Source organism: Rana temporaria, chromosome 7 (assembly GCF_905171775.1).
Source record: "Rana temporaria chromosome 7, aRanTem1.1, whole genome shotgun sequence".
Lineage (NCBI taxonomy): Eukaryota > Metazoa > Chordata > Amphibia > Anura > Ranidae > Rana > Rana temporaria.
In genome coordinates, this window is record NC_053495.1 from 57,895,871 (window position 1) to 57,914,298 (window position 18,428).

Here is an 18,428-nt window from a genome sequence, read left to right on the forward strand (position 1 = left end):
CTCACCGTGTACTCGTACATCGAAGATACCGACTCCCCTCGGGGAATGGGCGTGCCTTAAGGAGACGGAGGATGATTGACGGCCGGCTCTGGCGCGTCACGCTTCTCCGGAAATAGCCGAAATAGGCTTGGCTCTTCACGGCGCCTGCGCATAGCCTGTGCGCAGGCGCCGTGAAGAGCCGAGACCTACTCCGGCTGTCTTCGGGGAGAGTGACGTGCCAGGGCCGGCCGTCAATCATCCTCCCTCTCCATAGGCACGCCCATTCCCCGCGGGAGCCGAAATCTATAATGTACGAGTACACAGTGAGTACGGGGGTAAAAAAATCGGGACAGGCATACTGTAGCTCGCGCTACAATGCCTGTCTCGATGGTAAAATCGTGTCACTGAGGGTGAACCACCGCTTTAAATCACAGCATGAGCCAAAACTTCTATTTTTTGCATGTAGTACCCTCCTAGAAAGGTGCTAGGATTAGATAGATTGAATTAGTATGTCTTTTGATAGGTACATTTAGTTGCCACCCTGTAGGCAGTGTGGTTGTAATTGTTTGTTAGGGAAAAGCATAGTTTGCTCACTGTAATCTGTGCATCTGCATTCTGTTAGTTAGATCTGCTCAGTGTTCTCAGCTGCTGCCAGTCTGCTAGCTTGCTCTGCATCCAGAAAGCTTGAGAAGTTTATGGATGATAGAGGATTAAATTATGCCTCCCAGGCAATGCTGCTATGTCTGGTGTCGTGAGGATCTGCTCCTATGGCTCTAAGAAAGGAGATTACAGTTAATTACTACTACTGCTACCTGAAAGCTGAAATTTACTGTTTGCTACAAGCACAGTCTTTAATATAGCTTGTTCAGAAAGAATACCTAAGTCCTCAAGTTGTACATAGTTCCTGTTTTTGGAGTATCCCATTCAATTCCCTTAACCCTATGCAAGTTCTCAAAAAACAAAAAAAACAACACCCCTAGATTGATCACTGAAGGAACGTGTGAATGAGCCTGTGTTCCTGGCTGGGTGGAGAAGCTAGTGGGCAATACTTGGACAGTATTCCTGCTGCTCTTACGGAAGAAGCGCTACTTAAAGCGGGGGTTCACCCTAAAAAAAAAAAAAAATTCTAACATGCCATCTAGCATACTAGCGCGAGCTACAGTATGCCTTTATTTTATTTTTTTGCGCCGCACTCACTGTTTAATCCCGTAGTTAAGTTTCAGTCTAGTAGGCGTTCCTATGCAGAGGGGAACATGATTGTTGGCCAGCTATGGCGCGTCACGCTTCATGGAAATAGTCGAAATAGGACTTGGCTCTTCACGGCACCTGCGCAGTCAGCTCCTAGTCTGTGTGCAGGCGCCGTAAAGCGCCGTGAAGAGCTGAGTCCTACTCGGGAAGCGTGACGCGCCATTGCTGGCCGTCAATCATTGTCCCCTCTGCATAGGAACGCCCATTCCCCGCGGGGAGTCTGAAACTTATCTCCGGGATTAAACAGTGAGTATGGCGCAAAAATAAATAAATAAAGGCATACTGTAGCTCACGCTACTATGCTGTATTTCATGGTAGAAACTTTCATTTTAGGGTGAACCACCGCTTTAAAGTGGTTGTAAACTCTCTCATTAAACTTTAGCTCATTGTAAGCTACATTGAAAACTCTACTGATCAGTGCCTGTGAAATCTCACTTACTTGGACATTCTTCTTGCAATCCTTACTTCAATCTCTAATGATGTTACTGGCGCGTGCGCAGTCCACCGCTTAATTCGCAGTATTCTATGTGTGCCATTTCAGGGTTAACAGCATGCCAGATCAGTCACTTCCTCCTCAGCATCTTGGTTCTCCCCTTGTGCATGCGATCGCGCATGCGCAAGATTTAGGCAGGGGAACAAAGGAAGGGCAGAAATGCCCTCCACACCAGAGAAAGAAAACAAGAGTAAAGATGGTGTTGCCGAATCCGGGAAGAGGATTTAGTTTCAAAAATGAATAAAAAGGTTCTTGCAAAGCAGTTTTTAAATGCATATAAATGTGGGAGACGTGTAAATAATTAGTTATTTGATAATATTTAAAAAAAAAAAGAATAAAAACTTGGGGGTTCACTTCCTCATTAAGCATACCTGTTTAAGCCCCTCTTACTCTTACTGCAATATGGCCACTCATAATTTGTGTATCACATATACCGGTAGTTTAATGTATCATTTTAGTTCTGTGACCTATTTTTGGAGAGCATATTAAAAATACAAGCATATTTTCTTGGGTACAAATGGTCGATTGTCAGTGGGGTGTCCTTAAATTTAATTTTCATATTTTGGTAACCTTACCATATGTGCTTGCAATGCCGATGCTGAAGGTTACTTTTTGACCCTTCTTAGGGCAATACAGCCTGGCATTAATATTATTGTTTGTCTGTGGTAGGGACTGCAGTTGTGCCAAACTGCATTAAAAACAAAATTTGCAGTGACAAGATTGAATAGAACAAACTGCAAGAGGTTAACTGGGTGGGGGGGCTTCAAAAGTTAACTGCTTGTTTATGCCCAGGCTTTACTTATCCCATCCTACACTCCCCTGGCAGACAGTGCCCTCCTATACTCCAGCAGGGGACTTTCCCTTAGAGCCCTCAAGTCCATATGGGCTCTGCATCAGGCTTGATGATGTCAGAGGGAATCCAAATGCCATATCATAGGGAAAGAGTCTGTGGGAACTAGTCTGTAACATGGAAGAGTCTGTGGGAGCGGAGAACAAGGTAGGTATAAGTGCATTTCCTGCCCACAAGAGATAAACAAGCAGTTAAAACTTGCAATGCAGGGACAGCACCGCTGCAAGGGAAGATGTTTACTTTTCCTGCAGTTCAGCTTTAGCACTTTACAACTTGCAATAGGAAGTAGACATGTGGGTTTCCGTTCGTAACTAATGGATTTTCGTACAAATTTGTTAGTATTCGTACATTCGGATCAATTCGAACATCCGAATAGCTGAAAGTACTAAAATACGAAAATTGCGGAATTACGAATAAGCAAAATAACGAACAAGCGAAAATGCGAACGTACGATTGGACAAACTTACTAAAATACGAAACACCGAAACAGCAAAAGAACGAAAATGACATAACGAACGATTTGCATTCCGTATTTTAAATCCTTTGTCTGTTTGTAATTTCGTATATTCGTATTTTCATTCGTACGTTCGTATTTTCATTTGTGTGTTTTGTAAATCCGTTTCTTTGTTCCTTAATTTGTGTACTCAAATCGTTCTTTCGAATGGGCACTGGGCAGTGTAGTTAGTGAGTGATGTATCTTACTTAATATCTTAGGCCGCGTACACACGATCGGTCCATCCGATGACAACGGTCCGAAGGACTGTTGTCATCGGTTAACCGATGAAGCTGACTGATGGTCTGATGTGCCTACACACCATCAGTTAAAAAACTGATTGTGTCAGAACGCGGTGACGTAAAACACAACGTCGTGCAGAAAAAAACTAAGTTCAATGCTTCCAAGCATGTGTCGACTTGATTCTGAGCATGCACGGGTTTTTAACATGCTTTTGCATACTAACCATCAGTTTTGACCTATCGGTTATTAGTCCATCGGTTAAATTTTAAAGCAAGTTCTTTTTTTTTTGACCGAAGGATAACTGACCGATGGGGCCCACACACGATCCGTTTGGACCGATGAAACGGTCCTTCAGTCCGTTTTCATCGGTTTTGACCGACCGCGTATACGCGGCCTTAGCCAATCAGCTTATCCCTTTTGTGCTGAGTCACATTAGACAGTGTAAAGCCTCGTAAACACGATCAGACTTCAAACAAACTTTTCCATGGATTTTTGTCTGAAGGGAGTTGACTGGACTTTTGCTGCCGAAAAGTTTGTCTGTTTGCAGAGCGAACTTTTGTCCGATGAAAACCGAAACAGTTTGTCCGATGGAGCGTAGACACGCTCGGATTTTTTTGAAAACATGCTAATTTTGAAGTTCGTTGGCAAAAAGTCAGACCGTGTGTACGAGGCTTTAATATAGCTTAGCCGCGTGTTGAAAATGAAACTAAAATACGAGATTGCGAATGGCCACGCTGCAATGTATTTACAAAAGTACAAAATTATGAATCCATTAAACGAAAATTATTATCTAACAAAATTACGAATTTCGAATCAACGAAAATAAATTAGACAGACTTACGAATCATTCAGTATAAACGAAAATAAAACTGTTATGAAAATACGAACGGTTCCGAATAGGAAAACTTGCGTCTTACGAAATTACGAATCTTTACGAATCTACAGAACGAGACGAAACAAACCAAAAAAAAAAAACGATTTTTTTTTTGTTGTGCACATGTCTAATAGGAAGGCTTTTTTGATGTGTTTCTTTTCTGCTTTATTCACCTCAGGAAGACCCATGGCAATATTAATTACTAGATGTTTAAATTGGGTCAAGGGCATATATTATACAAGTAGGTCCCTACCCACCACCTACACCCATCGCCCAGAGGCTGACCATTTTGAAGGTCAAGCCCATTGTCTAGGATGGCATCTAATGTTTGCATTGTATATTTTATGATGCTGCTCAATGACCAGCACTCATATTTTCCAACAACAGCTATTATAATAGGCACCCTGACAGCAGAAAATGTAATCCGTCAAACGTGAAGCTTGCAGCTTTGCTCCTGTACAATCATTTTTGAATTTATAAATGTATTGCCTGAAGAATACTTTGAAGATTACCCTGGTACAGAAGAGGATTGAGCTATGGAATAAGTTTACAAAATCATAGAGATGCATGCTGCCACCCAGTGGGGTCATGAATCTATCTCCGGATGATTCAGAAAACTGTATCTAGTGAGCCAAATTGTACTAAGGGCAATCATTAAATCTACTTTAAAATGTATTTCCAATAAATATTATATCAATACTAGACAAAATAAAATATCCAAGGATCACAAAAAGGTGTTTGCTAATATCAAGGCTATCTTAAAGCCCAACTCCACAAAATTATTTTCCCATCTCTCCCTCCCACTCCACCCTGCCAGCTGATAACTTTTCCTTACCTGGTGAAGTCAGTTACAGTTGCAATAAAAAGTATGTGAACCCTTTTGGAGTTATATGGATTTTTGCACAAATTGGTCTTAAAATGTGATCTGATCTTCATTTAAGTCACAACAATAGACAATCACAGTCTGCTTAAACTAATAACACACAAAGAATTAAATGTTACCATGTTTTAATTGAACACGCCATGTAAACATTCACAGTGCAGGTGGAAAAAGTATGTGAGCCCTTGGATTTAATAACTAGTTGAACCTCCTTTGGCAGCAATAACTCCAACCAAACTTTTCCTGTAGTTGCAGATCAGACGTGCACAACGGTCAGGAGTAATTCTTGACCATTCCTCTTTACAGAACTGTTTCAGTTCAGCAATATTCTTGGGATGTCTGGTGTGAATCGTTTTCTTGAGATCATGCCACAGCATCACAATCGGGTTGAGGTCAGGACTCTGACTGGGCCACTCCAGAAGGCGTATTTTCTTCTGTTTAAGCCATTCTGTTGTTGATTTACTTCTATGCTTTGGGTCGTTGTCCTGTTGCAACACCCATCTTCTGTTGAGCTTCAGCTGGTGGACAAATGGCCTTAAGTTCTCCTGCAAAATGTTTTGATAAACTTGGGAATTCATTTTTCCTTCGATGATAGCAAGCTGTCCAGGCCCTGATGCAGCAAAGCAGCCCCAAACCATGATGCCCCCACCACCATACTTCATAGTTGGGATGAGGTTTTGATGTTGGTGTGCTGTGCCTCTTTTTCTCCACACATAGTGTTGTGTGTTTCTTTCAAACGACTCAACTTTGGTTTCATCTGTCCACAGAATATTTTTCCAGTACTGCTGTGGAACATCCAGGTGCTCTTGTGCAAACTGTAAACGTGCAGCAATGTTTTTTTTTGGACAGCAGTGGCTTCCTCTGTGGTATCCTCCCATGAAATTCATTCTTGTTTAGTGGTTTACATATCGTAGATTCGCTAACAGGGATGTTAGCATATGCCAGAGACTTTTGTAAGTCTTTAGCTAACACTCAAGGATTCTTCTTCACTTCATTGAGCAGTCTGTGCTGTGCTCTTGCAGTCATCTTTACAGGGTGGCCACTCCTAAGGAGAGTAGCAGCAGTGCTGAACTTTCTCCATTTATAGACAATTTGTCTTACCGTGGACTGATGAACAGCAAGGCTTTTGGAGATACTTTTATAACCCTTATGGGCCGTACACACGAACGAACATGTCTGCTGAAACTGGTCCGTGGACCAGTTTCAGCAGACATGTTCGGTCGTGTGTAGGCCCGAGCGGACAGGATTCCAGCATACATTTGCCCGCCGGGCCTTTTTCCAGCGGGCAAATATTTCTGGACTTGTTTTAAAACAGCCCGCTGAAATCCTGCCCGCTCGGACATGTTCGGTCGTCTGTACAGACCTACCGTACATGTCAGAGCGCCCGCCATCCCTCGCATGCATCGAATGACTTTGACGCATGAGTGGAAGCATTGAACTGGCAGGGCCGCCCACGTCGCTGCGTCATCGCCACGGCCAGGCGCGGACACGCCCCGCGTATTTTTTACGCGCGGATTTCTGTATGATGGTGAGTACAGCCACCATACAGAAATCCCCGGGCAGACATGTACGGTGAAAACGGTCCGGCGGACGGGTTTCATCGTACATGTATGCTCATCTGTACGTGGCCTAAATCGTAGGTCTTCTGAGAGCTCTTTTGTGCGGGGCATCATTCACATCAGGCAATGCTTCTTGTGAAAAGCAAACCCAGAACTGGTGTGTGTTTTTTAAAGGGCAGGGCAGCTGTAACCAACACCTCCAATCTCATCTCATTGATTGGACTCTAGTTGGCTGACACCTCACTCCAATTAGCTCTTGGAGATATCATTAGTCTAGGGGTTCACATACTTTTACCACCTGCACTGTGAATGTTTACATGGTGTGTGCAATAAAAACATGGTAACATTTCTTTGTGTGTTATTAGTTAATAGAGATTCAATCCTACTAATTATAGGTCTTCCTGGTGGGAACTCTTCTATTCTTGTGTATCTTGGGCAAAATATACATTACAGGGACATTTGGGGCGTGTAAGATCATATATTCGGCTTCTTTCTTATTAAGTAATTCCCTATTTTCCAGACTGGGAGAATATTTGGACGTTTTTTTCAGACCATTGGTCTCCCCAAGTCCGTCATATCTCAAAGACAGCAGATATCTAATATTAACATTGCAAAATGTTAGTGCTTCTGAAACCACACTGATGGTGACAATAGACATTGAGTCATTGTATACCAACATCCGCCACACTGATGCCCTTGAGGCACTTCAATGGGCCCTAGTTAAAGAATCCAAGGTCAAAAAAGTGCAGATCAAACATTTGATTAAAGGCCTTGAATTAGCCATGACTAACAACTTTTTTTGGGCGAATAATCAATTTTACAATCAAATTGGAGGAGTGGCGATGGGGGCATGTTATGCCCCAAGTGTGGCGAATGTAGTATTAAATAGATGGGAACAGGAAACCATCTTCAAAAAGAGGAACAAATCACTCATTCTATATCGGAGATATATAGATGACGTGATCCTATTTTGGGAAGGAACAGAGGCAAATTTGGAGATTTTTTTAGTACAAATGAATACAAATGAGTATGGTCTCAAATTAACAGCAGAAGTGAGTCACACGTTTGTGAATTATTTGGACTTAACCATTGTTAAAAAAGACAATGTGTTTGAGACGAAAACGTACTTTAAAGCCACTGATCGGAATGGCTTTGTGCCTACCCACAGTTGCCATCACCCTCAGTGGATAGGGGCGGTCCCCGAAGGACAGTATATGCAACTCAGGCGTAACTGTGGTAACACTGATGACTTCTTATTACAAGCCAATATTCTAAGATCAAAATTTGTAGAAAAAGGTTACCCTCTAGAAATATTAACTAAGGTACTGTGCCAAGTGTCATCAATGGATAGACAAATGTTGTTGGCAACCAAGCCAAAAAAGGAATTTGGAGGTGAGGTAGCTTTTGTATCAGGATTTCACAAACAATAAAAGGCAGGTAGAAGCAGTTTTCAAAAAATTCTGGCCTATACTCCTTAAAGACATAGATTTTCAATGCGCCATTTCGTCCAAACCCAAGTTTATATATAGGGGGGCACCAGGATTGCGAAATCGGATTGCCATAACGTACCAGACCCCCCTAAGAAACTTGGCACTTTTCTAGACGGAGCCGGGTTCCACCATTGCATTAGATGCAAGGCTTGTAAAATTACTAGGAGGTCGGGAGATCTGAAGAAGAAGTCAGAATGTCACCTACGTTTTGGAGTGTCCCTGCCAACTCCAATATGTAGGTCGGACGACACGGAAACCTAAAACAAGAATAAATGAGCATCTTACAAATATAAAAAGGAGTTCCCCAACCACAGTGTATCTAGACACTTTAAAAGTCATCAAAATAGTGATCGCAGTTTGTGTACCTTTTATGGGATAGATAAGATAACCCAGCACTGGAGGGGGACCCATATGAGACAAGCTATTTCCCAATGAAATTAAACCAGATGGCTGTACAAATTGCAGAGTATGCAGCCTAGAGGTATGAATATAGAACTCGATCTCAATTGTTTTTTGTCTAATGATTAATTCATTGGTCCCAATTATTTTTCCTTAAGCCTTCCTTCTATTGTTTACTATTGGAGTGGTAAGATGTGGGTGCTCCTCTTTGAGAAACCCGCTAATACACTTATTGACTACCAAGTTTGTTATTGCCGAATCCATTATCATGCAATGGATCTATTAAATCCACTTTAGTCATGAATTAGGGTATGACAACTTTCATTCCTTATAAATCCTTGTGTACTCACACTCATTTTTATGTGATGTACTTAATATTTTAACTCTGTTTTTTTGTCCTTTACAATTTTGAAGGAATTCATTTTATTAGCCCCTTAATCTTCCTCTCAGCATACATCATTTAGCTTATGAAGAGTGGGAGATAATATAGCGAAAAGGAGAGAGATTCTTTAATGTTTACCTATCTTGGTGGAGATTTGAAGATGCTAATTTTAACAGATTATGTTTCAATTTTAACAGATTATGTTACGATTTATAATATGCCAGCCCTTTGTAGAGAAACTGGAATGTAAACCGGCACTGAGGCTGCTCTCTTCTGATTGGCCAATTAGGTGTGGATCTGAAACCACTCCCCTTATTTAGTCTACATATATCGTGATGCTTAGTGACCAGGTAAGCCCCTTGAAAACGTAACTATACAAAATGTACGTCGGCGGCGGAACCTGGTCACGTGTACTATGTCCTACGTCACTTCCAGATCGTCTGGATAGTGTCAGCAGCTGGTGGAACGCAACAACAGGACATCATTTTATTAATTTACTTGTTATTGCATATTATAGAATAAGTTGTGTAATTACATATTACTCCATAGCGCCCAAAGTACACTTTCTAGCACGCATCAGATAGAAGTCACATACACTTCATCACTTTCTAGGGGAGCAGCTTAGCACACATTGTGTGTTTGGGACCTTTACATGGGCACCCAAATTATTGTTTAATAATATAAATAAATATTTTTTTTGGCGCAGATTTTTTTTTTATATTTGCACTGTCCATCCAATGCTAAGATCTACATAGCTCTTCTACAAATCACAGCCTTATCTGCCATGGTAAAATACCTGATTTTTCTCTGCTGCAGTTAAGTAACACCCGCAAGTCTCCTCCTCACCCTGTGAATTTCAGTGAAATATTTTTGGTTGATTGGTGGAAAGAAAGGAACTAGGTTTTACCAAGGCTCTGGGTGCAGGTCTCAGCTCTCCCTTCCATTTACTATTGTCATCTCGTTACTACTGCATGTAGAGATTTTTGTAACCTTTTTCAAACTATGTGTCGCCTAATATGCTATAGTCAACCTCTAAGCAGGTGGAGTTGGGTCAGGTTCCCTTCGAGGTCTGCTACTCCTAATTTTGGAGTATTATAGGAGTCCCTATTAAAAGTGAGTGGTGCTGGTCACTGAATCTTCTGCCTAGAAAAAGGCTTGCTGGAGGTGCTTCTTGGGTTCCCAGACTGGAACTATGACGGCTGAAGGAGAAGGAAACTTGGATTTTCCCATCATTCTCCCCTCTGTCTCCTCTGAAAATTGTGGAGTTCCATCAGTGAGGAAAAGGGGCAGATAAAAGGACTGTATATCATCTGGGTGAGCCACAAGATACCTCATGCCTCCTGATTGCTACAATACTCCTTGATCCAAACAATTATTTGGACTGTAACATTACCATTTAGTGGACTCTTTTTCTTTATTTCTAAACTAAGCAAGTAAAAAAAGTTTATTGCAAGATTTGGCATCCATGTGAATATACACTGCTCAAAAAAATTAAAGGAACACTTTTGAATCAGAACTCCTGGGATATTGATCTGGTCAGTTAAGTAGCAGAGGGGGAGGGGTGTATACAGAAGGGGTTGTTAATTTCAATTAACAGCAAAGCAGCTTAAACTGATTAACAACAGGTGCACTAAATGGGCAACAATGAGACGACCTCCAAAACAGGAATGTTTTTTCAGGTGGCGGTGTCTGACATTTTATTTCCCTACTCATCTTTTCTGACTGTTTTTCACTAGTTTTGCATTTGGCTAGGGTCAGTGTCACTACTGGTAGCACGAGGCGATACTTGGACCATATAAAGGTTGCACAAGCTTTCCAACTCCTCCAGAATGGCACATCAATACGTGTCATTGCCAGAAGGTTTGCTGTGTCTCCCAGCACAGTCTCATGAGCATGGAGGAGATTCCAGGAGACAGGCAGTTACTCTAGGAGAGCTGGACAGAGCCTTAGAAGGTGCTTAACCCATCAGCACTGCCAGAGCCCTACAAAATGACCTCCAGCAGGCCACTGGTATTTCAGTCCATACGGTGCCGCCAGGTTGCACTTCAGTCTTTTCAGGAGCTCAGTGATGCTCTGGTCCAGATCTGGGAGGAAATACCCCAGGACACCATCTGTCGTCTCATTAGGAGCATGCCTTGATGTTGTCAGGCATGCATACAAGCACTTGGGGGCCATACAAACTACTGAGGACCATTTTGAGTTGTTGCAATGAAATGTCATGAATAAAGGGACTAGCTTGCTGCATAATTTTTTCACTTTGATTTTCGGGGTGTCTTTGAATTCAGCCCTCTGCAGGTGGATAATTTTCATTTCCATCAAATGATGTGCCATCCTTTCATTCCAAACACATTACCAAGTCCATATCAGTATAGATATCCAGCATGAGATTTTTGCTCGTTGAGATCTGATATGTTCTCAAAGTGTTCCTTTAATTTTTTTGAGCAGTGTATAAGAGAGAGAAATGTCGGGTTGGGAAAACCAGAGAAGTGAGTGTCAGTGCAGACCTGGCTGCTGAGTCCTGGAAGTTGGTGTTTAGACTTTATATGTGAGTACTCCTGGAACTTAGTGAGTTTATCTGGCCTCTGGACACCATTCACTAACTGGATAGTAGAGCTTAGGTGGAGAACTTTATTAGGGGCCCTGGACCTGTGAATTTTGAGTGTAACCCACCTGCTCGCAGCTGTCATGTGCAAGTCAGTCTGAGTACCGCCCACAAACAGTATCTTTATTAGTTTGTTAGTAAAGAGCAATAAACATTATTCTCTGTGTGGAGTTGAGTTAATCTGCTCTACTGGGGGATATCTCCCGAGACATGGATGCTTGCAGGGAAAGCAAACGGGGCATAGGGAGGACCAGCTGTGGGAAAATAAAAGTTCTCCACTCTGGCTATGTCAGGCTGGATTACCCTTAGTGTTTTTCAAACAGTGTAAGCCTCCCTGTGTGCCACTCTGTCTATAGAGGGGACCCTGGGAGGGTCCCACTCTATAAGGGACTACAGGTTAACAAGTGTTGGCCTGCGGCAGCGAGTGACGGGTTAATGCTACTGCCCATATGCCCTGTTACACTAGAAGACCACAAATGTCATAAAAAAATAAAATAAAAACCTGTGTTCTTGTTAGAGAGAGGAAGTGATGCTACTTTAGGCACTACAGAGCACCAGAGTAGGAATTTCTATTGTACCACATATTGATCACAGCACCACCATGGTTGGGAAACCACCAGACCCCCCCCCCCCCTCCTGTTTGACTAGCAGGTGTCCAGGCAAGGCCTCTATTAGAGGCTCTGGGCCCAGCTGCCAGTCCCTCTTATTAAACCTTGTAAAATATTTTTTATTGTGTGACATCAAAATGGCCCAATAACACTGTAATGTCCCCAAAGTTTTATAGAGGTTGGCAGTTTGATTATCCAATTAAGGCCACAATGAGACATTTACACTGTTTTCTGCTGGCCTGCAGTTGACTTCCTGACTCCTGTCTGTTCACATTATTGCATAAAAACCATATTGATGTTTTAAACCTCAACCTTACAGTATATAAAACATCTTGATGGAAATCATTAATTCCACTGTATTTATTCATGAATAAGGAATCTGTACATACTGTATGCATTTCTAGATCTTACTATTAATTTTCTGTATGGAAAAAAAATATAGCTTAAACACAAGATTTACCATTCACCCATTTACTCCAAGAGCACCTTGCTATCCATAACAAAAGCATAATAAACATTATGCTATCCACTTGGAAAAAAAATTGAATGCTGAATTTGTCACTAGAAACTTCTGGTATGAATGTATCACATAGCAGGTGTCTCCAAAGACATTGATAATGCTGGGCCACAGCTCAGACACCAGCCAGCCTCTTGTGCAAAAATGAATGTAGGTGAAGTTGTCACCTGTTTAGTTTTGAACTGGACACTGCTGTTTTCCCCTCTGTAGATGTTCACATTTTGGTCGTTATCTATTATGTTCACAACCCTGGCTGGTTGAAAAACTTGGAGTATGTGCCCCCAGAACCCTCCCCCCATTCATTATGTGCAAACGTTTCTGAAACCTATATATTAATGTAGCACTACCCCTGAAGGAGCTGCTGGATTAAAGTTGGGCCTGCCGTTACCTCACCGTTCACCACGTTCGTCTTAGGGGTCATCCTTGAAGAGTTATTCACAAATGTCTGCACCAACACTTAGGGTCCTTTCACACGGAGCGGACCGTTTTTGTGTCCGCTCCGTGTGTCCGCAAAAGCTCAGCGGGGATCATCCGTCATCCCCGCTGAGCTGTCGGCGCATAGGGCAGTCCCCGTACACAGTGCAGAGACCGCCCTGTCTCTGCTCCGCTCTCCCCTATGGGGAAATGTGTGCAGTCGAGTTGTTGCACAGTCCTCTGCCACCAGACTGTGTAACCACACACACACTTTGCAAAGTTCCAAAGACACAGCTACACAGTACTGGGATCTTTCAGCCAGCCAGCAGCACTGTGTAGTAGATTGGCCAGGATGCGTCCTCCAATTGAGTGCCTAATTGTTCGGCTTCTTAGTGCAAGCAAGACAGCACAGGACCACCCCTGGACCAGTAGGCCCCAGAAACTCCTGGGCCTACTCTCAGTAGCTGAGCCTCGGGCCAGCAGGCCCAGAGGCCGGAAAAAAACTGCTAACACATCCCTGAGGCCAGGAGGGCCATCAGGTCAGGATCGGAAGGCCCCGCCAGAATGGTGTCTGTCCCTTAAGTACCCTCTCCCAGAATGCACCGCAGCGGGACCACGCCCACTAGGCTGCTTCTGGGCAAAGAATACTCAATACACCCAGCCCGCTGCATTTCCAACCTAGACCCGTGGTGACAGCGACACCTACAGTCAAGTGGAAAATGTGCAACGCAGCTGAACTGGAACAGAAACCAATAATTTGACATAATCATTCCGAGCTAAACTGCAGCTCGGATAACTTAAATTTACAAATAGCGCCTACCCAACAGGAGCAGGGCGCTACATTTACATATTAAACAAAGGGCACTGAAATTATACGTTATACGTTTATGCAGATATGTGGCATTTAATATGCTTTTATGCACATATGTTGTAATTTGAGTTTTTAGTCTTCTTTTTTCTGTTTTGATTTACTGCGAGAACATAATTAATGTAAAATCAGTGCAGCGTGTACTGCAATTTGTAAATGGACAAGTACTGAAAGAAAACTTGACAGATGCTAAAAGGAAAAGAAAGCATAACCAAACATGAATCTATTAATTTATGTACATTCTGTAATGGGGTGGAAGGAGTGATAGGGTGGGAGTATGTTTTCCTTTTGACCCATTGTGGTTATAGTCAACCACTGTAATTTGTAGGATCCAAGTGTCTCTTGTTTACTCTAGGAAACAAAAAAATATTTAAAGAAAACATGATAGGCAGATTTTATCTTTTAGACTATTACTCAAAAGTTAAAGGGTCACTAAAGGAATTTTTTTTTAGCTAAATAGCTTTCTTTACCTTACTGCAGTCCTGGATTTATGTCTGGGAGATTTCTCACTGTGGTGACCAATCAAGGAGTTGCGATTACTGTGTGTAAAACGAAACTGGATTGGTGCTGAGGAGTTTTAGACAAAGTATCACTGCCCTCTATTGGCTCACTGCCCTCTATTGGCTCTCTGTACATCAGAGAACCAGGAAACAACAGCAAAAACGAAACTAAACGGTAGGTACATTATATGATTGATTTTTATCTATTTTTAATCATTTTTAAAAGGAATCAGTTAACTATTATGTCTCTATACCCTGTAAACAGTCATTTCAGCTAAAAAAAATGTTTTCCTTTAGTGACCCTTTAACTTAAAACCATGGGGCATATTTATTATTATCAGGTTCAGCTAAGCACGTTTGCCTGCCTAGATAACCCAACTATTTGCCCTAAACTTTCAAGTAAATGCATTTCAAAATGTTTTCTTACAATCCTGTGAAACTGAAATTCAGCAGATAATGAAAGAAGGAATATAATTCCTTCAGTGAAAATGTGGTCCAGAGATGGATGACGTTTGACAGATATCGCAGATATCATTTTTGTAAATCAGTGAACTCATCATATGCAGCCTAACAATATGCTGCTACATAAATCTTGGTATAAATAAAAGGCTTATCAACTGAAATGCTTTAATTTTCTTTACTGGGTACTGGTCATGTGGCAAAAAAAAAAACAGAGTTTACTGTAAAAGGCATGTGTCATATATGCAAAAGGTTGTAGAACATATTGAAATAACATATACATTGCTCTTACTTTTACATTTTGAAGGACAACTGTACCTCTGGTACAAGTTGTACTTTAGGGTATTTCCTCTACCCCCCTTAATGCAGCCCACCGGGACTGATATACCTGCCCTCATTCCATCGATCTTCCTTTTTTGGGAAATCATCCGCACTGAATCCTTTTTGCCTTGTGCATTTGCAGTGGATCTATTTTTTTATGGGGGGAGCTTTACTCCCCCCAGGACAGGACAGCTGGAGGTATGGCTTACTATAGGAATGAATACAGCCAATGAATTACCAATAGGGGTACTACTATTCCTCCTACTGACCACCAACCTCAAGGCCATATTTATTCTCACTGATGCTGGGCTCAGGACATTTTCTGCCCGGCTGGCCACATTCCGGCCCTCCTAAAGTCTGAAGAACAGTAAACTGGCCCATGGTTTGAAAAGTTTGAAAACCCCTGCCTTAGAGGAAAACTTCTGGTTCATATTTTAGCAACCATTTCTTTAAAGAGGAAGTAAACCCTCAAGAATAAAAAAAAAAAAAAACTCTGCAAGCAAAAGTCATGATGAGCTAGTATGCATAGCATACTAGCTCATTATGATTGACTTACCTGAGATCGAAGCCCCTGAAGTTCTCCTCAGTCCCCTCTGCCGCCGCCATGTCTCCTCCGATCTTCTTTCTTGTATCGCCGCTCCGGCACTGTGACTGGCCGGAGCGGCGATGACGACACATGCGCGTGGGACCGGCAGATCCCTGCGCATGCGCGGGATTACGGCATTAACCCCCCATGTTCCCATTCACAAAAACAGCAAGCTCAGCGTGCCTGCGCCGTTGTCTACGGCACGCATGCGCCGTAAACATCGGTGCAGTCCTTACTGCAAATATCTCCTTAACCGTGTAGGTTAAAGGAACACTAAAGGTTCGTTTTTTATTAGATCAATTGATTGCTGTAAGCTAGAGCATTTAAATATCACTTACCTCGTTTTTCCTTTTGACCTCCAAAATACAGTAATCCAGGTTTGAAAATGCCATTTCCTGTCTCTCCTCTTTATGCTTTCCACCAGCATCTGAGCCGTTTTGCATGGTGGAAAGCAGAATGTGCTCACCCCCTCCCTATGACTACAGCCCTGCATGAAGATGCTCTCTTATCCGTCACAGGCATGGAGGCTAAGCCTAATGGGAACTGTAGTTCCTATTAGGCCGTGATGTAGCAAGAATGAATGCGCACCGCAAACCAGGAAGTCAGTGAGAATAACGATTCAGGAGTGCTGGAGGTGGATAAAACGGCTCGATTTCAACAGGTATCAAACTAGTTATAATGCAAAACATTACTTTTTACTTTATCAGCTACTGTCAGACTTCAATATAAGAGGAAAATATTTTTGTCTTTACAACCCCTTTAAGGAGATATTTCTTGCACCTACAGGTAAGCCTTAATCTAGGCTTACCTGTAGGTGCAATTTGTAAGGAGGGGTTTACAACCACTTTAAAAATCTGTATTACGAAACTGGCATTTTTGGTACCTTTTTATTTTAAACTCTCACTCAATAGAAGAAAGCTGCACAGACTCAAGAAGCACAGATACCTGTAAATATTCAGGATTGATATCCAGTCAATGATCAGAGAAACAGCTGTCTCTGACACATAGCTCTCGCTCTCTCTTTCTGATATCAATCCGATAGCTTTATCAATACATCAGCTGATCAAAGACAGGGCTTATCTTTCAAAACTGATGTTTATATTTTAATTTTATATATATATATATATATATATATATATATATATATATATATATATATATATATTATTTAATAAATGATAAAAATGCTAATGATAAAGGATTATTGAACACAATAGACTAGTCAGAAAAAAAAGCAGAAGCAACATGCCTAATAACTAGCTTTACCTCTAAAGATACGGAATAAGGAATGTCTGTGGTGCATAGATTTTAGCTCAAGTTATACAGCTCTGTGAGCAATAGCCTTTTTACAAAAAAAAAGGTTTAGAGTCCCAGAAAACATGCGAAAAGGACATACTAGCTCCATCTGCTGGATGAATAGAATACTACATAATTATTATATGCAATGTTTTTGGTTTCATAGTATCAATTCTAGCTACTGTGAGAAGCAGCGGATGTGTAAAAGCATAGTCAAGAAACCTTCAAAAATACATATACAGTACATATTCATACACACCCTGATGTATCCAATCTGAAACAACAATTTCCAACTGGTATGCTCTAAAATCTGATGTAAAAACAACTGCCACATCTCTACCATACAGTTCCAGTTATCATATAGAGGTTTCATAAATGAAAATATATAACCCATGCCAAATAAAGACAGTTTGAAGTTTTCCCCCATATGTAATGAGTAATGTCTTATACAACATAGTAAATGCAACCTATCTCTATGTAAGTATATGTGTCATATGATTCTGCCTGATCCTCTGATTACCTGCTGTAATTCCTCTTTACACCTCTACCTACAGTCATGCATGGCAGTCAACACACACTCAAAATAGTTTTGCTTAGTTTTAAGGATCACTTAGACTTTTTCTGAAACAACACAATGGGCTAGATTCAGTAACATTTACGACGAGCGTATCAGTAGATACGCCGTTGTAAGTCTGAATCTGCGCCGTCGCAACTTTAAGCGTATGCTCAAACTGAGATACACTTAAATGTTGCTAAGATACGACTGGCGTAAGTCTCCTACGCCATCGTATCTTAGGGTGCATATTTACGCTGGCCGCTAGGTGGCGCTTCCACTGATTTCCGCGTAGAATATGCAAATGAGCTAGATACGCCGATTCAGAAACGTACGTGCGCCCGTCGGATTTTTTTACGTCCTTTACGTAAGACTTTTTCCGGCGTAAAGTTATGCCTGCTATATGAGGCATAGCCAATGTTAAGTATGAACGTCGGGACAGCGTCAAATTTTACGTTGTTTACGTCCTTTGTGTAAGTCGTTCGCGCATAGGGCTTAGCGTAAATTACGTTCACGTCGAAAGCATTGACTATTTGCGACGTGATTAGGAGCATGCGCACTGGGATACATTCACGGACGGCGCATGCGCTGTTCGTTAGAGACGTCATTTACGTGGGGTCATGTTTTATTTACATAAAAAACGCCCACCTCTTCACAATTTGAATTAGGCGCGCTTACGCCGGCAGATTTACGCTACGCCGCCGTAACTTAGGGCGCAGGTTCTTGGTGAATACAGATAGATATGCTACGCCCGCACAAAGTTAAGGCGGGCTATCTGAATCTAGCCCATTGTTTAATTCTGGTAATTTAAATG

At 41.8% G+C, this 18,428-nt stretch overlaps 1 protein-coding gene across 2 annotated transcripts in view; it reads left to right on the top strand.

Annotated features, from left to right (window-relative positions):
* Positions 1–18,428, top strand: part of IL2RB (interleukin 2 receptor subunit beta) — a 102,959-nt gene that overhangs the window by 13,388 nt on the left and 71,143 nt on the right. The window lies entirely within an intron of this gene.